General features: G+C 46.0%; 1 protein-coding gene and 1 non-coding gene across 12 annotated transcripts in view; both read left to right on the forward strand.

Annotated features, from left to right (window-relative positions):
* CUX2 (cut like homeobox 2) overlaps positions 1–24,078 on the forward strand; it is a 282,708-nt gene that overhangs the window by 107,935 nt on the left and 150,695 nt on the right. The gene's annotated exons all lie outside the window — the stretch shown is intronic.
* LOC111557404 lies at positions 21,941–22,044 on the forward strand. The gene has a single exon (XR_002737452.1). It is a non-coding gene; the product is annotated as a small nucleolar RNA U13 (small nucleolar RNA).

A 24,078-nucleotide genomic window follows, 5' to 3' on the forward strand; every position in this document is an offset into this window, starting at 1 on the left:
TCATTTAATTGACACAGTGACCCCTTGAGCTTGCAACAGTTGTTAACCCATTTTACAGGTGGGTGTGGAAGGCTCAGAGAAGAGACTTGCCCAAGGTCACGCAGCAAGTAAGTGGCTGGCTGGTATTTAACCTCCCGGAATCTGGTTCCAGGACCCAGCACTTGTTTTTCAGGAGGTCTGTCATCCAGGGCAAGAGCCAACACATTTGAAAGCAATGCAGGAATTTGCAGGTTTTTGCTGTCAGGTGGGTGGAAAGTCCCAGGTGGGTGGGAAGGGGGTCAGGATTTGGTCTAAGAATCCTCTGCTTAAGGGGTGCCTGGGTGGCTCAGTTGGCTTAAGCGTCTGACTTTGGCTCAGGTCATGATCCTGTGGCTCGTGGGTTTAAGCCCCACATCAGGCTCTCTGCTGTCAGCACGGAGTCCGCTTTGGTTCCTATCTCCCTCTCTCTCTCTGTCCCTCCCCAGCTCGTGCTTTCTCTCTATCTCAGAAATAAATAAAACATCAAAAAATATTTTTTTAAAAATCCCCTGCTTAAACTAAGGCAGTGGGGGCAGCTCAGGGCCAGAGGTGAGAGACTTTGGTCCAAGGCAGTGCCATTGCCCTCCTCCTTATTCTGCTGATATTGTTATAATTGTTGTTATTATCAAGTTGAATTAAAGTCCATCACTTTGGGAAAGGGAAAATTCTGGAAGGGAAATCACCAAAACTTCAGTAGAGGTTGTTCCTGGGTGATGAGATTTCTCAAAAGTTTTTACAGTGGAAAATTTTAGACATCCACAGAAACAGAAAAAAATACAATGAATCCCCTTGTCCCAGTCACCCAGTACCAACTGTTATCAGCATCCTGCTGTTCTGGTCTCGTTTATCCAACTGTCTCCCTCCACTTTTTTTTTTTCTAGAATATTCTGAAGAAAATCTCATAGGTGGTGGTGGATTTTAAGTGATCATTATTTTTGATTCATCTGGATTTCCTAGTTTGTGCAGAGAGATTTGTATTTTTTGTTGGCTTTAAAACTCGCTGAACTTTTAAGGTGCCCAATCTCTGGGCACCTCTGCTTCCTCGTCTGTAAAATGGGCCTGCTAACAGGAGTCAGTGAGTTCATCTCTGTAACACATGCCACAGCATAGGTACTGCTGTTTGCATTATGATTTTGAATGAGGTATATTTTTTAAGGCGCGGATTCTGCTTTGGGGCTCTTGACCAAAATGTGAGCTGCTCTGCTCAGAACCACCATCCCCTTGCCCTCTCAGTCTGCCCCACATGTCAGGTACATACACATGACACAGTGAGAGCCCAGGCTCTGTGCCCCTGGCTGGGAGACCCTGTGCTGGCGCTCAGCTTCTCAGTTTTCACATCTGTATGTTGAGATTGTTGCGGCACCCATAGGGATGCCCCGTAGGCTGCTTTGCATGGATGGAAGGAACTAGTGTGAATAAAGGTGCAGTACAACGCTTGGCATACGGTAATTGTTGATTGGCACCCGCTCTCTAGACTTCGTTTGGGGATGAGAATGGGGCCAGGGCAAGAATGAGGTGTGGAGCCACCAGCCAGTGGAACAAGCTCTGGCCACCATACCATACAGTCAGGTCACCTGGGTTCAGCTCTGCTGTGACATTTGAGACAAGTGTCCTGACCTCCCTGGGCACCCACGTGAAAGGCTCTAGCCTGGACTATAGAAAGCCACAGAGGTTGGGGCTGCAGCTGTCGGGACTCCTGCACCCCTCTTTTCCTCCCCTCCCCTAACAGCAGCCACAGCCAGGCAGGCTGGCCGGCGGGAGGGGCTTGGCATGAGGACCAGCAGATGCCAGTCTCGCTCTGTGCACAGATGTATCTGCCAGTTTCTGATGGGGAGAAGCGATCTGGGAGTCGCTCACTTCATTGATAATTAAATTCAAATTAAGAGAGATTTGCATTTATCAAAAGCCTGTTTGACAAGGTGTCACTGTTCCCATCCAGCACCCGGGCAGGCGCTGGGGAGCCTGGGGAGTGGGCAAGGGGAGGTGCAGCTTCGTGAAGATAGGGAGGGAGCGATGGGTAGGGGCAGGGAAACGGGAAGAACAACAGAGAGGCTGCCTGTCAGCCCTTCGTTATCACAGAGGGTCATGGCTCAGTGGTAAATGGGATGAAACACTGTGTGGCCTTCATCAGACTGCTTAACCTTTCTGAACCTCACTTCTACACGGTAGCCCCCAGGGGCTCCTTCCAAAGAGATGGACTGCTGTTTGGCATTGGGTTAGGCTAGGAATCCCCAACCCTGCCACCCTTCTCGGCTGGAAGCCGGAGGGCCACAGATCTACGGGGGGTGTTGGTGGTGCCCCCCAGCTCCCCTCCTCAGCTAGTGCTGCCAGCTGCTGGTGAGTTGGCTGATGGTAGCTCCCTGCTGTTTCCTTGCCAGGGGATTCTCAGCCTCCAGGAGTGCTTGCCCAGACACGTTCTGTCCCACCCCGCTCTGGGGGCTGACCGACTGATTCAGGGGACCAACAGCCTTGCCCCCTTCCTTCCAGGCAGGACTGTCCTATGGTACCATTCACCCTTCAGAGCTCCCCCTCTGAACCCACCTCTCTGCCCAGCTTCTGCCCCTGCCCCTGCCTGCCTCCCTCACTCCCTCCAGCTTCCTTCTGAGTGTCTTACTTCCATGAGTCATCTGTATAAGAATCCCCACCTCAGGTGCTGTTTGTAGAGCACCTAACTCAGGACAGAACTCAGTCTGGGCTCAAGTCCTGTCTTCAGTGCTGTGTGATCTCCAGCAGGCTGTCAGCCTCCCTGAGCCACATGGGGCACATGAGGATAAGATAGGCCCCACATCTGGGATGCCTGGGTGGCTCAGTCAGTTAGGTGTCTGACTTGATTTCAGCTCAGGTCATGATCTCATGGTCATGGGATTGAGCCCCATGTCAGGCTCCACACTGTCAGAATTCCTGCTTGGGATTCTCTCTCTCCCCTTCTCTCTGTCTGCCCCTCCCCTCTGTCTTGCATGCACATGCTCTTAGTCTCTCAAAATAAGTAAGTAAGCATCCAAAAAAAAAAAAAAAAGATAGGCCCCACTTCTTAGGGTTCTTTTCTAGGATCACAGAAAATTGTGGATGTGACATCCCTTCTTGTCAACTGGAGGCTCTCTTCAGAGACAAAAAGGATCCTGTTGGTCTGAGGGGTCCAAGTGTGCTTGGTAGGAGGAGAGTGGAGAGGTTTTGGGGAGCAGAAAAGAGAGAGGTATGTGCTGGGACATTTTCTGCCTCCCTGGGTTAGGATAGGCTACAGAGAGTGGACGTTGCAGGCCTGGTAAGAAAAGAGTAGCAGATGGCATTTGTGGCAAAGATAACTACACGGGCAGAGCCTGGGGGTGAGATACCCAGAGAAGGTCGTGGAGGTGGAGCATCAAGTCAGGTTAGGGGTTCAGTGAGAGAGGGAGGTGGGCAAGGCCATGAGGTTGTGATGGGTGGCCCAGACTTTGTCTTGAGTGCAGTAGGGGCCATGGCTGGGTTTTGAGCAGGAGGTAGTACTGTGTTTTAGATTTTAGAAGGGAATTTAGATTTTAGACATCTTGGTAGAGGCATCCCTCCTTCTGCTCCTTGAGGGAGATACTCTTTGTGGTTAAGTGAGCAGACTTTGGATACAGACACCTATGCCTGCCACTTCTTGTTCAAGAACCAGATAAAGTATTTGCCTTTTCCTCAGTTTCCCCACCTGTAAATTGGGCATGATGCTATCTCCTTAGGGCAAACAAGACTATTATACAAATGACTGACATTTGCTGGCCTGCTGCATGGAGAAGAGTTTAGAGGGGCCCAGCATGGAGGTGGGAGCCCAAGGAGAAGCTGGGCCCATGATCCAGGTGAGAGATTGTAAAGGGCCCAGTGAACACAGCTGTGAGGATGGGGGTGCACAGTGAGGAGATTCAAGAGATGTCTAGGTAGCAGAATGTTGGGGATTTAGTGACAGATATACAGAAGAGAGAGCGATGGTCAAGGATAACTCCTAGCATTGGAGGCCTAGGTAGGGGATGGAGTCCTTCCTGAGATGCAGGAATGTCCTCACACCCCTTGGAATCCTCCAGGTAAGGAGGTCAGTGCTCATGTTGGGGAGCAGTATAACCTTCACTTGCTGTGTGATTATGGGCACATAATCTCTTCATCTCTGGTCCTTATTTGGTCATCTAAACAATTGTAACATCCCTCCTGCCACTGACCGTCAAAGCGTCTATGTGGTAGGCAAGATAAAGAAATGTCATCACCATGGATATTTCTCTAAGGAAGTGAAGTCTGGCTGTAGCAAGAAACACCAAAGTCAGACTCCAGAAGGAACAGTCTATATAGTGGGTCTCTGGGCAGTTGTGAAATTCCCGTCCCTGGGAGACCCAGTGATCCAGGAAAGGAGCCCCTGGACACCTGGTTCAGCAGCAGGGTTATGTTCAGAAATACTGGCTGTTGAGGTCATTGTTACTGAAATTGTTGCCTTTCAAGCTCTGCATTGGGGCAAAGCCTCTGGATCCTCCAACGGTGCTCTTCTGTGGCAGTGGGAGGTCCTGGCTTTATCTGATCTATTTCCCCGCCTCATCTCAAGACCAGCCGGATTGCTTCTCCTTCCTTGGGAGGCTTTTGTATTGTGGCAAAGAAAACCTGATATAAGAAAATCTGTTATACAAAGTGGATAAACAAAGGGATGGCTATAAGCATTGCACAGGCTCATCCATTCCTTCCACAGTGCTTAGCTTCCCAAGGTCATTTCAAAAGGATAAGATTTGAGAAGAATGGTTTCTTGTAAGAAACTGCCTACTGTGTTAAAGGCATGGGCCCACCTTCATTCTGCTGAAGGGTTGTTCATAGTTACAAGTCCTAGGTGTCAAAATCAGACAGACTTGGGTTCAAATCTTAACTCTGCTTTGAATTAGCTGTGTGACCTTAGGTAAGTCACTTGACCTCTCTGAAACTCCATTTTCTTAAATGTAAAATGGAAATATGAACACAGGAGTTGGGAGAAGCAGTGAGGTGGTCTTGGAGCCAAGTCTAGAGTAAATGTCAGTATTTGGCATTTCCAGTAACTTCTCTGTTCTTTTCATCCCTATTCTGGTTCAGCTCCCTGTCCCTCACCTTGCTCCTTGTAGAAAATTTTCTAGTCTTGAAATGGTCTTTGTCAGCTGTGCTTACAAAAGCAGCAGAAGAGTTGGGGTGAGCTGGAAATGTACTCAACAACTTCCGAGCACCCATGTAGGGCTTTCGAGGGGCCCGATTTCCTGAGCAGAGGAGCAAGAACAGCAAGTCCAGGATTGTGTTGATTGGGGACAGTTGGTATGGAGGCAAGTCTCACTTTCCCATCAATACTGTAGATTGAGCTGGCAGCAAAGAGATTTTTGGAGTTTTACTGAGGCTTTTCTTAAAAAAAAAAAAAAAAAAGGTTTATAATACAACCTGTCAAATTGAGAAGTCCCTCTTGATACAGAAAAATGTATACAGAAGGTAATTTTAGTTTCCCAGCCATGATGAAGGCAGATCTTCAGAAGTAGTCAGCTATCAGCTTTGTGGCTGGGTGTGCCCTCCTCTTTCATATTAATAGGTTTCATCCAGTTGATGGTCTCTATTTACCCACAAAAACAAAAAACAAAAACAAAAAACAAAACAAAACAAAACCGCCACAGCTAAATATAGCCCCTGCACAGGTAGCCTGAGACGGTCTTAAGTTAGGGGAACAAGGAGGGCAGGATTAGGGTGGAGATTTTGTGCATAATTGGAATTGTGAGAATTTGCAGTTCTTGTCATACTTGGCTAGGGCTCCAGGGCTGCAGAGATCTCTGAAGTGACCTCAAAAGCTGTGTGACCTTGGGTGGGTTATACCTCCTCTCTGAGCTTCAGTGTTCTCCTCTATAAAGTGGCATCATATCTTTTTATGATGCTTCAGGTTTGACTTCCATGGCTCAGTTTTCCCACCTGGGTACAGTGCCTGAGAAGTGAGTAGGATCGTGTGACACCTGTGGGACATATTTCTCCATTTTCATTTTTATCATCTCAAGAGAAGAAAGGAGGTATTACATGAAGGGAGATCTTCTTTGTTGGTTGCCAAGCCTTGATTTCTTGGATCCTTAGAATTAAAATGATAACTTAAACCTGTATCTTAGGTACAAATTAGGGCTCAGGTGCGCTTAGTTCAATGATCTCCACCCCCCCCCCCCCCATCACACACAGACACACTTGTCTTGGTAGAAGTGTCCTTCCTTCTCTCTTCAAAGGAGACAATCTTTTATTTATTTTTTTTTAAGTAGGCTCCACACCCAATGTGTTGATCTCACGAACCTGAGATCAAGAGGCTCACGCTCTACTGACTGAGCCAGCCAGGCGCTCTGCAAGGGAGACCATCTTTTGTAATTATTAAGTGAGCAGGCTCTGGACACAGATACCTGTGCCTGCCACTTGTTTGATAACCCAGGTTAAGTATTTTCTTTCTCCAAGCCTCAGTTTCCCTATCTGTAAAAGAGGCATGTTACCATCTCCTTGGGCTAAATGAGATGATAATAAAAATATTTATTGAGGACTTGCTCTCTTTTTGGCCTTGTGCTAAGTAAGCATCATCTAAGTATCTAAGTAAGTATCTAAGAACAGTCCTGTGAGATGGGTGCCTATATTATCCTCATCTTTCAGGTGGGGGAAACTGAGGCTCATAGTGGTAAAGTAATTTTCTCCAGGTCACATAGCAAGTACATAGCAGAGTTTAAGTCCCAGCTCTGGGCAATTTCAAAGTCTGGGCCCTTGAGCTCCCCAAGTTATGTGACCTCCTAATAAATGTCAAGGTCTCAGCTCCATGCCTGGTATGTAGTAAGCACCCAGTAAATGTTGGCTGCAGTGACCATGGCAACGGTGGTGATGCTTGGGCAACCTTTGCTTGGGGGCAGGGGGAGGATGGATGGATTTCCCGGCGAGTTCTATCATGGATTCATAAATTTCCATCAGATTTCCAAATGGGAAGTCTCACACTGAGATGAGCCACATGCAAAGTACAGCCTTCCCATCTAGAATAAAAGGGATATATTTATATATACACGCTCACACTTTGGTATCTCAGAAGCCAGGCAGAATATTGTAAAGCAATGTACAATGGCATAAAATATCGTCCCAATTTAATCCATCTATCTAGTGTTCCATCTAATTACTATATTAGAAAAGTCTTCAGACCATGTATTGAACATTATAAATGGGAATAAAATGATTCTGGTAATGGCTTAATAAAACAGGTGAGGTAGCTCCGTCTGTCTGCCTGTATCCTTGGACCATGGCCAGATAGATTTGTCAGGGAAGGGGGAAAAAAAAAGAAAGAAAAGAAATGGGCTTGTGTTGTTGCACTTTGGAGATTGTCTCCATTAGGGGCCTTTGATTTTATTCTTGTTTTTCCTTATGAGAAGTGGTTATCGGTTCCTTTTGTTAACAGCAAAATATGTAGAACTGATGGAAAAACTGACAGCAGCCGTTTCATATTTTATAAAGCCGCTCCCAGCTTGTAATTTGCCGGTTGGGATGAATTGAGGAAGTCTGAAACTCCTGGTGAATTTGCAGATGATGGCTGCAGTCTTGTCTGAGGGCATGTGTAACCGTCGGGATTTAGCTGCTCTGAGAAGCCGCAGATGGGGGAGGTAGAGGGAGCCCAGGGTCAAGAAATTATATACCAACCATTTGGAACTAGAGTTCACCAGTCAGAGGAGATCTGGGCCTTTTGTACATCAAACGGTCTTTCTTTGTGCCTAGATAGGTGTTTGCTTTTTCAGAATCTCTGAGGCTTTCAATATAAATCATAAAACGACTTTCCCTTCTTCTCTCTCTCCAAATGCTCATTGTCTTTATACCTTGAGTCCTTGTTCCCTTTCCTTAAAACTGCCATTGCTATTGAGATTTGACACATCTCGGTCTGAATTTGCTCCTGGCTTTGGGGCTGGTAACCAGCAACCAGTGACAGGTGAGCCACACCAGCCATAGTTGTATATCCCTCTCCCCTTCTGAGACACTGCACCATGATGAAGGAGAAAAAAACACCCCTTCCCCCAAGTGCCATGCTTTTTTCCAGCCCCAATCTCTAATTTCTTGCTTCAAGTAGACTAATATGCGGGTGTCGGAGGTTAAATTCCAGTGCACCTAGGAGGTGCCCATCCTTCACAGAGGTCTAGCATTCACACCAGGCGTCGTCTGCGTTGTCATGGCTACACGGGCCCAGGACCCCAGAGACGGGAGCGCAGAATTAATGGCAGTCCCGAGTAAAGGATTCCTGTCTTGGCGAGGTTGATGGATTACATTGATGTACCATTTGTCATACTGTAATTGTTCTGGCAAATGTAATACCCACTAGTATAAACATTGTACTGCTTTGCTAATAAAACCCAAAATAGGAAGAGAAAGGATGATACAGTGTTATGCTCACTTAAAGAGACAATGCCTCCTTTCCAAGTTGGAGCCCACTTCTTCTTCCAGAAGCCTCGGCACCTGATGCCTTCTCCATCGATGTGCACACATGTGCTAAGCAGCTGTCCAGCACCCACCTTCCCAGCATGTGTGGTGTGGCATGTGTGTGCAGACATATTCTCTAAGTCTCCCTCTCTATCAGCATCTCCCGTGATTCCTCTTCTTGAGGGTTTCATCCAGTCCAGCTGGGGACTGACTGATGAGTTATTGCTCAAAATCTCTGTGTTTCCTTGGTGACTGCCTGGCATCCCTGATGGAGGCTGTTTGTCCAAATTGACTTGGCATTCAAGGCTCTGCTCTAGCACAGCCACTGCTTCCGGGAAGTCTTACCTGACCAGCGCACCTTCACTGAGCTCACATCTCTCAGGCCTGTGTGACTCACCTGGTGCCCGTTCTGCCTTATGATCCCTCTCTTTAGATTGTGAGGTCCTTGAAGGGCTATTCCTGTAAGTAATGCACTCAGCTGCAAGTAACTGGAAACTCAGCCAGTGGTGCCTTAAACTTATGGGGGTATTTTTTTTTTTAAGAAACTTCATTTTAGGGCACCTGGGTGGCTCAGTCAAGCGGCTGACTTCAGCTCAGGTCATGATCCTGAGGTTCATGAGTTCAAGCCCCGCATCAGGCTGTCTGCCTCTCTGCTGCTCATGCACACATACTGTGTTTCAAAAATAAACATTAAAAATGTTTTTAAATAAAAAAATAAATAAACTTTATTTTTAGAGCAGTTTTTGGTTCACAGAAAAATTGAGCAGAAAGAACAGAGTTCCCATATGCTCTCTGTGCCCCACCCATATGTGTAGTCCCCTCCACATCAGCATTCCTCACCAGAGTGGTGCATTTGTTATACTTGATGAACCTACATTGGCACATCGTCACCCCAGATCCACAATTTCCATCAGGGTTCACTCTTGGTGTTGTATATCCTGTATATTTGGATAAATGTACAATGACATCTACCTACCATTAGAATATCATATAGAGTATTTTCACCGCCCTAAAAAATCTTGTGTGTTCTGCCTGTTCATCCTTCCCTCCTGCTAACCCCTGACAACCCCTAATCTTTTTACTGTCTCCATGATTTTGCCTTTTCCAGAATGTCCTATAGTTGGAATCATACAGTATGTAGCCTTTTCAGATTGGCTTCTTTTACTTAATAATATGCCATTAAGTTTCTTCCATGTCTTTACATGACTTGATAGTTTTTTTTTTTGTTGTTGTTGTTTTTTGTTTTTTTTTTTTTTAGCACTGAATAATACTCCATTGTCTGGGTACACCACAGTTTATCTACTTACCAACTAAAGGACACCTTGAGGGTTTGTTTTTCTCACATAACAAAGTTCACAGGTATGCAACCCTCAGTCTTTTCATTCCACCATGTTGGCTTCCCCCTTCACAGCTGTAAGATGGCCTCTTGCCCTCCAGGTCTCATATCTGCAGGCCAGGAAGGAAAAGAATGGAAAGCCAAAGGGACAGAGGGCAAAAGGTTTTCTTACAGTGAAGATTTTACCTTTGAATTCAGGAAGTTGAGCCCTCTTCAGGGACATCTAATCTTCATCTCGTTGTCCAGGACTCTGATTGGCCACGTGTAGCTGCAAGGGAGGCTGGGAAATGAAACCCTGTAGCTTTCCATTCTCTGGTAGAAGGTGGTGTTATGGTTGAATTATGTCTCTTCAAAATTCATATGTTGGAGTCCTAACCTCCAATACCTCAGAATGTGGCTATATTTAGAGATAGGTAATTACCTTGACCTAAAAGGTAGTTAAGTTAAAATGAGATCATAGGGGTAAGCCCTAATCCAGTGTGACTGGGGTCTTATAAGGAGAGGAGATTAGGACAAGCATACATGTACAGAGGGAGGACCATGTGAAGACACAGGGGAAAGACAGCTGTCTACATGCCAAAGAGAGAGGCCTCAGAGGAAGCCAACCCTGCCAACGCCGCGATCTAAAACTTCTAGCTTCCAGAATTGTGAGAAAAGAATTTTCTGTTGTTTAAGCCACCCAGTCTGTGGTATTTTGTTGTGGCGGCCCTAGCAAACAAGTGCAGGTGGTAAAGGGGAAGGGGTTTGGAATAACTTTTGGGGGGGCAGTCTATAATGCCTGCCACAGGTGGCTTCTCTTATCATCCCATTTTACAGTCAGGGTCAGTAACAAGTTCAGTGCTACATGGAAGTCTAGTATAATGATCACAGTTTTGACTCACCCCCTCTGGGTTTGAATCCCAGCTCCACCACTAACAATTCTGTGCAACATTGATAGAATTGCTTCTGCCCCCTGAGGCTCAGTTTTGCCTTCTATAAAATGGGGCTGACAATAGCTCTGGTCTCCCAGGGCTGCTATGAGAGTTATAAATGAGGTGAACTATGGGAGTTATCTACAGAGTGCCCAGGGTGTAACAACCATTTAGTCTGTGCTCACAGAGGTGGCATTGGGGCCAGATCTGTCTGATTCCCAGGCCTAGCATTCTGGTTCCCTGGGAAGGTGGCCTGATCAGAGCAGCACAAAAACGCCTGGGATCTGTGCCCCCATGATCCACTCACTGTGTCTGTCCCCACAGCCTGAAGTGCTTCCACTGTGCTCTCTCTGCCCAGAGAAGCCCCTTCTTCCCTGGCACACCCACATCTGGAGTGAGGGGCTAAGCAGAAGCCTAAGGCCCTCTCACTCTCCCAGCTCTTGATTCCAGCTCTTGGAGGCTGGGGGCCCCGATTCCTAGATCACATGGAGCCAGGTTTGGTAACAGACCCTGGCACTGAGAGGAGACAGTATGAAAATAGACAATGTGCCCACTTGGAACTGAGCACCTACAAGACTTATGGTTGGGGGGGGGTCACCTGGCAGAGGAGTGGGGAGGCATAGCTGCTGGCCTGGAGAAGACCCCTGAGATACTGCAGCCAAAGGTGTAAAAGGCCCAGGTAGGGGCATCTGGGTGGCTCAGTTGACTAACTGTCCAACTCTTGATTTCGGCTCAGGTCATGACCTCACAGTTCATGGGTTCAAGCCCCACATCAGGGGATTCTCTCTCTCTCTCTTTCTCTCTCTCTCTCCCTCCCTCCCTCCCTCCCTCTCTTTCTGCTCCTTCCCTGCTTGTTCTCTTTCTCTCCTCCTGCCCCCACCTCTATCTCAAAATAAATAAATAAACTTAAAAAAAAGAAACAAAAGGCCCAGGTAGACATGTCCAGAAAGGTGATATATTCAGTAGGGCTTGGTTGAGTGAGACTTTTGGGTGGTGCAGACCCTTGGACACATTCTCCACCCAGGACCTGATCCTTGGCCTGTCCCTAAAAAGTACTTCTTCCAATTCAGTGGTGCATCTGCTGTGGAAAACAGTATGACAGCTCCTCAAAACATTAAAAATAGAATTACTGTATAATCCAGCAATTCCGCTTCTGTATATACACCCAAAAGAATTGAAAACAGGGACTTGAATAGATATTTCTACACCCATTTTCACAACAGCATTGTTTACAATAGCCAAAAGTTAGAAGCATCCTAAGTGTCCATCAACAGATGAATGGATAAACAACTGTGGTCTGTTCATATAGTGGAATATTATACAGCCTTCAAAAGGAAGACAATCGTGACAAATGTAATATGGATGAATCTTGAGGACGTTAAGCCAAGTATAATAAGCCAGTCGTAAAAGGATAGATACTATACGATTCTGCTGTATCATACTGTATGGTATGATACATACTCACCCAAAAGGAGTCAAATTCACAGAGACAGAAAGTGGAATGGTGGTTGCCAGGGGCTGGGGAGTCAGTATTTTATGGGTGCTGAGTTTCTGTTTTGCAAGATGAAAAAGTCTTGGAGTTGGATGGTGGTGATGGCTGCACAACTAATGCCATTCAACCGTACACTTAAAAAGGGTTGAAAATGGTAAATTTTATGTTATGTGTATTTTACTACAATAAAAATACTACTGCTTTCATTACCGCTGCTACTACTGATAATACTAGTGATAATAAATGATGCGGCACTGCATACTTAACACAGAATATCTCATGTAATCCTCCCAATAACCCTAAGTAGATACTGTTAACAAGTAGTTAAGGACTGTACTGAGGTTCAGAGAGGTTAATACATTTGCCCAAGTCACACAGCTAGCAAATGGCTGAACTGAGCCTTGAAAACACAGGTCTGTCTGTCCAAAACCCGGTCTCTCAACCATACCTAGACTGCCCCACACTTTGATTAAAGCACAGTTGAACTTGACACTATTGACATATTGGGTTGGTTGTGTAGCAGCATCCTGGGCTCCCTCCAATAGATGCCAACAACACACACTTCCCACCCCTCAAAGGGAGATGGCCAAAGATGTCTCCAGATATTACCAAATGTCCCCCATGGGGCAAAGTCACCCCAGTTAAACCCACTGGTTTAACAGGGGCCTCTTGGCAGCACAGAGGATATTGGACAGTTGCCGTCGCTCTCACCAAGGTGGATTCGCCAGCCTGCAAGTAGCAGATGTTCAGGCTGCTGCTCACAGGCTTGTGAGAGCCCACATTTTAAAGCTACATCAGTGGCTGGAAATTAGCTTGTGCACAAAAGATCATTGGGGCGGGAGGGGGGGTCATAAATGCTTTCTTTGCCTGTTAAAAAGATTTTTTTCACAGGGGACCCCCCACTGCCTGCACCCCCTCACCCTTAAACTGCCCAGACAGCTTGAACATCCCTTTTGGCATAAGGCTGGCCCACCCTTACTTGTAGCTTGAGCATTGTTCATTTGTATGATGGTTCATATTAGCAGGAAAATGTCCACACAGGCCTGGGTACGTCCATACATGGTCCATACATGCACATAGTGGAATTATAGCCTTTCAGCGAAAGGTGCCAGGACACTTTGTTGGATGATTAAAGAAAGTGGTAGAATAGGATCCCGTTTTTGAGAATAATTCTACCTATGAATGTACATGTCAGTTGATGCATAGAGAAAAGCCCAGAGTGGACCAATGGTTGTGTTCCTATCTGTAGCCCCAGTGGCATAGCACACAGTAGGTGCTTAATCATTATTGATAGCTGAATCAGAGTGGAAAGACTGGGCTGTCAAACTTTCTTCTTTGTGTGCTTTTCCATCATTTGAATTTTTTATAGTGAGCGTATATTAACTTGGTGGCTAAAGGAAAAAAAAAAAAAAAAAAAACTTCCCCCAAAGAAAGGAAATTAAAAAAATAAAATTATGCCTTGAACTTGCTTAGCTCTTCCCTTCCTTCTACAGAGCTCAAAACCCACCTGCCCATCTTGCCTGAGCCATGGGAAGAAACAAGCTTGTGCTTTATGGTCCTTGTTTAGTCATGCATGATAACATTGGACTCCTGAAGAAAGCTGCTTTATTTATTTCTCTCACTTTGGTTTTTCCCTTGGGCTTTTGAAGGGGGAATAAACCAACAGGCACTGGGTGTGGACAAGAAGGCAGTTAGAGAAGGGGTTGGGCCCTGGAAAATTCAGTCTTGCCGCTGCACCTCAGGTGGGAGGCCGAGGGCCGGACCAAGTGACCTTTAGGTGGGGGAGGGAGCTTCCATTCCTGTGACTTTCTTTCTCTGTGGCTTCGAGATCCTTCCAGAGCTGCCCAAGCACTCGGAGGAGGTGGGGAGCATATGGAGGTCAGAGAGGAAGAACAAGGAATAGATCAGGGGAGGGGGCGGGGGAGCAAGTTTCAGGACCACAAAGAGGGGTATGTCATCTTTATGTGCAGTGATGGAAGAGGGTGAAGAAACACCCCCACCCCTACCCCAGCCTTCTGATTTCCAAATATTCGAAAGGCCTTTGAGTTCACAGTTGCATCTCAGATGTTTTTTAAAGTTTACAACTGACCCGATTTGTAGAAAAAGATAAACACCCTTCCTATGTTTGGAGTCATATGTAATTTTTATCTCTTGACCTTTAAATGTAAGCAGCAGTAAAATGAAGAACTATTGCAGTCATTTAACACTCTGGCTGTACTAACTGGTTCCTGCCTGAGAACCGTGGTTTTAAATTGGCTAATGCAGAATACTTGCAGAGCTAATAATAATTCAGATTACTCCTGTCAGCTATTCCGGTTTCATGGGTAATTTAGTAGTTGAATAAATTTTTAAAAAAATTCATTCGTTACCATGCACTGTTATGAATCAGTAGATGGTTTACCATTGGCAGCAGTAACTGTAAGAAGATTTAAATTGCTACTGAAAAGGATTTGAGTGAAGGTAATGTTTTATAATGTTCTAAGCCATATGCACTACTTTCAGGCCTCATCAGTTTTACATTGATTCCTAGTGAAGTGTTTAATTGCATCATGAATGCAATATAATTCAGTTCTTTCTGCTAATATGGTATATATCTCAAAGTGATATACAGCACTGACAGGGAGAATTCGCAGTTTCGTCCGGATTTGGGAGGGCAGTGAGAATTGGGCGCCTACTGGATGCATGGAGAGCAGGCGGCAGAGGGGGAGGCTACAGCCTGGTGCCATCTTGCTAAGACTGGGTGGGAGGGGGTGTCATGAGCTTGTGTGGGGAGGGGGAGGCTGTGTTGTCACCAGCCCTCAATGCTGACGGCCAGCCAGAGAGGCGTCTGGTGCTGTAGGCCTTCCCTAGGAGGGCAGGGAGATCTCCTAGTGGGCTTACTAGTCACATAAGGCTGGCCAAACCCACTCCCGCTGTCAAATGCTCATGGATTTCGCCTGGCCATCTCACTGGCCGTTTCTAAGTGGTTATCAAAAATTGGGTTTTCTGGGGCACCTGGGTGGCCCAGTTGGTTAAGCCTCTGACTCTTGATTTCGGCTCAGGTCGTGATCTCATGGTTCATGAGTTCAAGCCCCACATCAGGCTCTGTGCTGACAGTGTGGTGCCTGCTTGAGATTCCCCCTCTCCCTCGCTCTCTGCCCCTCCCACACATGCATGTGCATACTTGCTCATGTTCGCCAGCCTTCTCTCTTCCCTCTCAAAATAAATAAATAAACATTAAAAAATAATTAACACAAATTAGCCTCAGATACTATTGATGGCTGCCTTCAACTGGGAACCACTTGATATCTTGGTTCTGAATTTTTTTTTAAGTATGTTTCAGTGCATTCATTTGCTCAGGCTGCCATAACAAAGTACCACAGACCAGGTGGCTTCAACAACAGAAATTTATTTTCTCACAGTTCTGGAGTTTGAGATCAAGGTGTCAACAGAGTTGATTGCTTTTGAGGGCTCTCTCCTTGGCTTGCAGGTGGCCATCTTTGTGTTCACCAGGCAGTTCTCCTTCTATGCCTGTCTGTGTCCAGATTTCCCCTTTCTCTAAGGACATTAGTCGTATTGGACTAGGGACCTCATTTTAACTTGATCGCCTCTGTAAAGACCCTATGTCCAAATAAGATCACATTCTAAGGCAATGAGGGTTAGTACTCCAACATAGGAATTTTGGAGGACACAGTTCAGCCCCATAACACCCTGTATAGAAAGAAGGCATGTGTGTGTGTGTGTGTGTGTGTGACTGTGGCAGGGTGGATGAGGGCTCTCAGTGAAGGGAACAAGGGAACAGTGCTAACTGCACTCTAATCAGAAGGCTCTTTCTGTCAACCCCTGTGAATGATGTGAAAGTCAGACTTGCTTGTCACGTCAATCCCTTCTCCAGCAGGACCTTAAAATCAGAGTTCATGCATTTTCAGATATCTGATTATTGTGCAGCCACAAAGCAAACGCCTAGGACCCGGGGCTCCCCCCTCAGCCTGGCGCCTCGATGTAATCAGAGCCTCCTTTTTATCCCCACTCTCGAGGAAGGCCAGCCAGGCCACCTTTTTGATCATCGTAACCTTGATGCAGAAGAATAATTTATCCATGCCCCCGGACAAGGAAATTGCAAAATATTATTTATGAAGGTGAGCCGACACGTCGTAATTCTGGCCCTGCATTTCTGGATGTGGCTGGCCAAGATGGGGGAAATGTGGGTGATGTTTGATAATAAAATGGGACAGTGTACCCATGAGATACAGGTGTGGGAGGAGCAGGGAGTCAGGCATCCCACAAGAGAGATTTCAGGGAATGAGAATTACTCTAGAAGCTGACCCAAACTGCCTTTCCATGGACTCTCAGGTCAGAAGTGGAAGGAGAAAAGTCTCCAGGATATAGAGGCTGGTGTGAGAGGGGATACTGAACAGCACTGTGGGCAGGGAAAGTCACGGGGATCTTCTTTTGAGGATTGTGGCCTTGGTTTGGGGAACTTGGGAGGTTTGCAGTACAGTGGTTATAAGCCCTGGTTTTGGAGCTAGCCAGCCTTGAGTTTGAGTCCTGGTTGTCTATAGCTTTCTTTGTAGTTTTGTGACATTGAGCAAGTTAGGTCACTTTTCTGAACCTGTTTGTTCATCTGTACAATAGGATTAATAACAAATCAACCCAAGTGTTGCCTCGAGAGTAACATGAGATAATGCAGGTAAAATGTAACTGTCTTTGCAGTGGGCCTGACTCCTTACCTAGCAGCGATTAAGTTGAGTGTCTAAGGATGCAGCTCTGGAGCCAGATAGCTCTTAGACCTTAGACTAGTCACTTCATCTCTCTGAACTTGCATTTTCCTCATCTATCAAATGGGCACCAAAAAGGTTACAATTTCCTAGGGTCCTCTTAAGGGTTGAATGACTGAATGGAAGGAGAGCATTTAACAGTGCTTGTTTCATAGTGAATGCTCAGTAAATGTTGGCCATTAATATAAGTTCCTAGGACATAGTTCTTGGCAGTCTTTCTTCTGAGAAGCCGTTCCCAACCTTGACTCGGATTTAGAGGCAGCCTGTCTCCCATCTGCCAATGCTGTCCTGTCGAACAACATGCTTAATTTAAAAATCCAAGTGGATTTGCATTCCTTATGATTTGAAAAAGTGCTCTGAGCACTGAGAAGTGCCCCATAAGGGGGCAGAATATATGTTCCCCGGGGGAACCACTGCAGCATCTGTCCACCACAGAGGAGATGGCAGACCCCAGCAGACCCCAACATCTCTGACTGCCCAACTCACAGACCGGTTGTGGCAACTAAGCACCACGACTCTTAGGCATCAGCCGTGGGAAGTTCAGCCCAGTAAATGTTTTGCAGTCTCTCAGCAATTTGGGGTTCTACCAAATTAGCGTTTGGTATTGAATTAGTATTCATTTTCTCTAATATGATATAAAAGTATAATCACATTAGTGACTTTTATAGCATATTAGATTATACATTTGGAACACGTCCCCGCCTGAAGCAGCTTTAGGCAAAAAAAAAAAAAAAAAAAAAAAAAAAAGTCCCGCCAACAACAATAACAAGCAAACCATCTTCCACCCTGGCTCGCAAGCCCGGGCTTTTCCAGCTGGGCTGCAGCAACCTGGATAGAAAATTCTCTGCTCTCTGCCTCCTGGTCCCTACAGAGAAAGAATTTTCATTCCACCGCCATGATTTGTGAAGCATTGAATTTAAGACCTTAATAGTCGTTCCAAATGAATGTTTCTTTAATCCCGGGGCAGAAACGCAGGCTGTGGTTGAGATGTAATTAATAGCACTAATTACTCTTCTCTCCCTCCATCCACATTTCCTCCTGCCAGCATCCCCGTTCCCCAAGAAACCTGGCAGGAACACCAGAAATATTCACCTTTTGCTCCAAAATGTCCCTGGACAGAGAAACCAGGGCTCACCCCAATCATGGCTCTCTGTTTTGAAAGATTTTCCTTCTGCCTCCCAATGGTTCCTCTAGTTCTGGGACTCCTGGGCCTTCCAGAAGTTTAGATTTTTTAGGACCTGTTTCCAGCCATCATGGTGACTCAGCCAGTTGTGAAGGGTGATGTCCTAAGGAGGCAGCAGCACATGGCCTGACTTTCCTGAGCATTTTTCTCTGGACTGTAACCTCATTGATGCATTGGTTCAAACATAGATGATGTTGCTTACAGACTCCCCAGGGTGCCTGCCTTCAGAGGGACCCCATCAAACCATTTTTCACTACAAAGAATAAAGGATGAAATTTTTTTTCTACGTATAATGAAAGCAAGTAAACTGGTCAGGAGAGCTAAAATGATTTATTTATACATTGCCTCGTTCCCAAATAATTGAAGGCTGGGTAGACTCACCCGGATAGGCTTTGAACGTAGGTTGCATCTTGCATGCGAACTCTGAGAATTCAGCTGTAGTAGCTTCCTGGAATGTCACATTGAGAAAGATTCTTAGACCACATGCCGGATCAGCAAAAGAGAGTCTCATTCAGTCTATAAACATCTGATGTGCCAGGCACTGCTGTAGGCACCGGTGCCACTGCCTCCAACTGGGTAGCCAAAATCCCTCCCCTAAAAGATTCACATTCCAGTTGGGAGAAGCTGACAATAGATACCAATAAAGCCAGGTTATGCAGGGCTTGAGCACAGGAGAGAGTTGGCACATCCTATTCTAATTGCAATGGAAAGCCATTGGAGGATTTTTAATAGGGAAGTGCCAGTATCTGGTTTATGTTTAAAAGATAAAAGCTTTTTTTAAAACAATCACTCTGGGAAAGGAGACAGGGGGGAGAAGTTAGAAGGTCAGGTTCAAGGTTTTTGCAGGTGTCTGAACAAGGAATGGTGGGGGATGAGTAACAATTGATTTGATTTGAACTCTCTTGTAGAGATCCAGCTGACTAAATGGGCAATCCATTAGTAATGTCTGCCACAGACGTGAGAGGTGACAGTGAGCACTTGAATGCTATATTTGCCATCTCTATAAGTCATTTTTAGGCTGGTGAAGGGAGCTAGAGAGGATGAAAGGGTCACTCAGAGATAGTAATCCATGGCTTTAGTAACAGCTACAGATATTCCAGGGAAATTTGAAGGAGAATATTCACTGACTGTCCTTGCAGACATTATGGGGAACTTAGGCATAAGATGCCATATTGTCTTAACTAGAGATTGTCCAGGGATCAGTAAAGCAAATGGGACCTTCAAAAGACCGACATTAGACCAAATCCCTGTAGAGATGTGCAGAGGACCAACATGATTCCATAGAGACATACTCAAGGAGGTTCAAAGAGAAGAAGCTAGGCAGAAAGCCATCAGTGGAACCAGTTAATAGGAAAACAGGTTTTAATTATCTCAGGTGAAAACAGAGGATCAGAGACAATCCCCTCTTTTCTCCACCCTACAAATAGGAAGGACTCAGCAGTGTTGGTGGGGGGCAAGAAGATAAATAGCAAATAACCAACTGGAGGCCCCTTTGGGTTGTTTTCTCCTTCTCCTCTTCCCCTTCTCCCACCTCCTCCCCATTCCTCCTCTAAAGCTCTGTCTTCTCTTAAGATCAGACACTTGGCGAAAGTCAGTCATCATGTGATTTAGCAGGGTGAAAAGTCAGCTTGGCATTGGGCAAGGAACTGGATTTGGAGAGGGAAGAGCCACTTGAAAAGCCTGGAGCACCTACATGATACTGCAAGACTGCAGTATGGGGAGCCCCGTGAATCCTGTTACAAAATATTTTTAAACCATTCAGAATAAGGGAAATTTGGTGAGATTATGATATTAAACAGGGCTCTATGTGTAATGTATAACTTTCTATTTTTAAAAAAGGTATGAGGACAGGCTTTGTGATTATAGTCCAGTCTCTTCAACATCCATTCCTAGGAAGAGTCTAGAAAAACTGTTAAACTATAGTCTCTGTCCTTGTGCCCTTGATTCTCACACTTGGCTGTGTGGCTTCAGGAGCATCCAGACCTAGACAAACTTAGTTTCCTTCTTTGACACAGGCTGGCCATGAAGATAGAGGGTGCAGGAAATAGGACCCACATGAGGCCTCTACCCCAGCCCCTTCCCCTCAAGCCTGGAGCGAGTCATGCAGACCCCTGGCTCTCAAACCCAACTGATGTTTGGACCCCTTGCTCCTACCCAGAAAGGTGCTGACAGCACCCACCTGGGAACTCAGCCTGGCCTCTCGAGCCAGAATGCTGGGCCAGCTTGGAGAACCCCTGGAGTATCCTATTTTAAAATACTAATTTTCAAGGATACATTACTCTATAAGCAATATACACATCATCTTTTAAACTGAGACATTAAAGATGAGCATAGAGTGAATGGTAAATCTCCTCAACTTGTAGCCCCCTTTTGTCTGCTCCGCATTTATTTGTTTTTCCAGGACACTTTAACCATAGACAAGCATACAAGTATAGCCCCTTATTAAAATAGAAAAGAAATTAGGGGATTATTCCTTCCTTCCTTCAATACTTATAAAGTGCCTACTGTATGCTGGGTGCTGAGAATATAGCAATGAACAAAAGAAAAATGGTCTTTCAGGATATGAACAGTCTAGGAGAGGGCTGGGGGGGAACTGATGAGAAGCATATAAACAAATAGAATAAAAGAATCACAAATTGTGGTCCTACAAAGCAAATCAACAACGTGCCATGGTAGAGCAGCAGGGGAAGGGGGTATTTAATGGATTATGAAATATAAGGAGTTTGCCATGGAAAGAGGTGTGTGTCTGGATGTGAGGTGTGTTTCGGTGTCTGGGTAGTGTAGGATGTATCTGGGTACGTGTGTTTTTATCTCTGTGTCTGGGTGTGTGCTTCTTTACCCCTGTGAATATCTGAGTGTCTGGGTTTGTGTGTGTGTCTGCATGTGCACATGTGTGTGGATCTTATCAGAGAGGGTTGTTCTGGGACTGAGAGCTCTTGTGACCAGAGCCAGTGGAGGTTGGAAGTGCAGGGGGAGAGCAGAGCTACACTTAGCTGTGCAGGCTCCTTAGCTACATGGGGGGGGTCTGGGTTTTTGACTCAGTACCCACAGAACTGACAGAAGGCCATCCAAAAGCATTATTAGGGATCTCTCTGAAACAGTATTATGGGGGCAAGCACATGGCCTGGAGGAGGCTGGGTGGGGGTGGAGAATGGTTTGGGCTTCACTAAAAGTGGAGGTGATGGGGCTCACTGGTAGGTGATTTAATGTGGCAGAATGGAATGAATGGAAATGCCTCCCGGGCTCCTGGCCTGAGCATCTGGATGGATGTACCACCTTTTCCTGAGATGGGGAAGATGCTGGCAGAAAGAGTGAGGAGCAGACAGGAGCCCAGGGTTCCTTCTTGGCCATGGCAGATCTGAAATGGCCTCCCAGAGGGATGTCAGTTCTTCAGGGGGGTGGGCCATTGGAGCTCAGAGTCCTGTGGCCTGGAAGTGAGTCCTGGGCTGGGTCCTTAGAGGACCTGGCCATGTCCAAGGACCAGCTAGACCACCTTTCCCTGGCTCTGAGGCCCTGAGCAGAGCATCGAAGGCCCCCATCAGTTATGTTAGCACAGCCCTGGGGGGCACTGATGCAAGAAACCATTAGAGGGATGTCTGCTCTGGGGACCTGGCCCCAAACCTTAGCAGCAGGGAGCTGTTTGGAGCTGGGGTATTTGTGGGCCTGGGTCTCCCAGCATCAGAGCTATGGAACAGTAGATCACCTCCCCAGAGGCTGGGACAGGCTTCCCAGAGGCCAGTTTCTGTTACCCTTAGCTCAGAAAGTAAAGGTACATTGCATTGCTAAGATGATCATCTCTTGTGTGCCTTGGTTGAACATAATCTTTAAAAGCTAGAGCTGATCCTTTCGTAGTTCTTAAGCATGATGATTGGGTGTTCACACTGTTATGTGACACGTGCCTCCCTCAAATCTTGTTAAGACCTTGTCCCATTACCCATCTGACATAAGGAAAAGAAAAAAGCTAAAGCTGCTGAGCATTTTACTGTGTCAGTCCTAATGACCCATAAGCTGAGTTGATCCTCACAACAGCCCCTAAGGCAAGTTCTGCAATGATTCCCATTATACAGGTCAGGAAACTGAGGCTCAGCAAAGTCGTGGTTGCACAGCAGTGCGCAGACAGGATTTGAAACTAAGCCAGTCTAACCGCAAAGCCCGTTTTCTTAGTTTTCACATGCTGTGCCAAACGCTTGCTATAAGTTATCTCTTAAAGTCACAGGTACTCTTCAATGGGGTTACCATTGTACCCATTTTGCAGAGGGGGAAACTGAGGCTCAGAGAGTGGAAACACCTGGGTCAGGATCACACAGCTTTTAAGTGGCAGCACCAGAATTTGAACGCAAAAATATAAGAAACCCTGAACTTTCTTTTGAATATGGGACCTGCCTCTGACTACCAACCCCTGCCTCCCTGTCTCTACTGGCAGTAAAGGTCTCTTATCCCCCCAGCCCAAAGTGTCCCAATGACCCACTGAGGGCAGGAGACAAGACTCCATCCTTGGGGCTGCCTCAGCAACTTCCTAGGCAGGGCTTTACAAATTAATGAGAAACATCAGAGGTTCGTGGGCTCCTTAGATTATGATGGGACCTGGTAAGACCCCATCTCAAGAGAGGTGGGTTTATCACTGGAGTTCCTGCCTGGAGCCCTTGGTGGGCAGGGGCTGGCACTCATGTTGGACTTAAGTAGCGTTAAAACCGCTACTTCTGGGACATGAAGTCTAAGCCAGCTCATGGGGGTTTGGGCCACTCTGTCCACTGGGAGACCCCAGTGATTCATTAGGACAGTTCTTTCCATCAGAGCATTGATGGGACAACGCTAAACAGCTCATGAGCAGTGGGTACCCTGTGTGGGATTCACCATTCACTTTAGCATTTATACTTCAGAAAATAACGTGTGCACGCATGTGTGGGTGTGTTTCCAACCAGTAGTTGGAAAATCACACCCTGATTTAGAAAATCTACCTACTGAAGCTTCCAGAAGACCCTTGTTTGATTAGCAGAGCTGTTAAGAGTATGGGATTTGGGGTCATGCTACTGAATTCACAACCCAGCTCTGTTGCTTGCTGGCTGCCTGGCCTTGAGCTTGACTGCTCTTAACCTCTTCAGTTTTAGTTTTCCCACCTCAATGCATATTTGAAGAAACAAACGAGTGCCTAGAACTGAATCTGGTATAAGCTGTGCACTCAGTTTATGTTAGCTAAGTGTACAATTATTGCTATTGCAGTCTAAAATAAGTTTTTCTGGAAAGGAGCAGATAGTAAACATTTATGCTTTACAGGCCATGTGGTTTTTAACTACTAATCTCTGCCACTGTAACAGGAAAGCAATCATGGACAATATAATATGTACATGTGTAGATGTGGTTTCATCCCAATAAAACTTCCCTGTGACTTATGTATGAACATGGTGGGGAGAAAAGTCATTTTTCTTCTGGGAGAATGCGACCCTGGGAAAGCCAGACCTGGTGAGAAAGAAGAACACCTCAGAGGGAAGCAGGGCTAAGAGAGAGAAATCAAACCTTGTCAATATTGTTTGAGCTGCTGGATCTAGCCATGCCTGAAGCTACTCCTGCATTGTTCAGATAGGTGAGCAACAGTTTCCCTTTTATTCTTAAGCTACTTTGAGTTGGGATTCTGCTGCTTACAACCAAGAGTCCTAAATTATCTAAGCCTCTGCCCCAGTCGGGTATAACTACTTACCTGCTGGTATCTACTGACTCACTCCCACTCTTCCCTGCCAGGATCAAGTTCATGACACTACCCAAGAGCATCCTTTAGTCACAAATATATAACTTTCTTTTCCTGTGGGGGCTTAAATAGTTTCGTTTTCAAGGTTACAAAATCCTTAGCAAGTAGGTGACTTCATTTCCATAAACTTTAGTCCTCTCCTGTAAAATGAAGTTAATCACTGGACCAGTGATTAGGGTGTGTTAAAAGGGTTAATATTTATAAACGCTTGGAACAGTCCCTTGTACCTACTAAG

The sequence above is a fragment of the Felis catus genome, chromosome D3 (genome assembly GCF_018350175.1).
Source record: "Felis catus isolate Fca126 chromosome D3, F.catus_Fca126_mat1.0, whole genome shotgun sequence".
NCBI lineage: Eukaryota > Metazoa > Chordata > Mammalia > Carnivora > Felidae > Felis > Felis catus.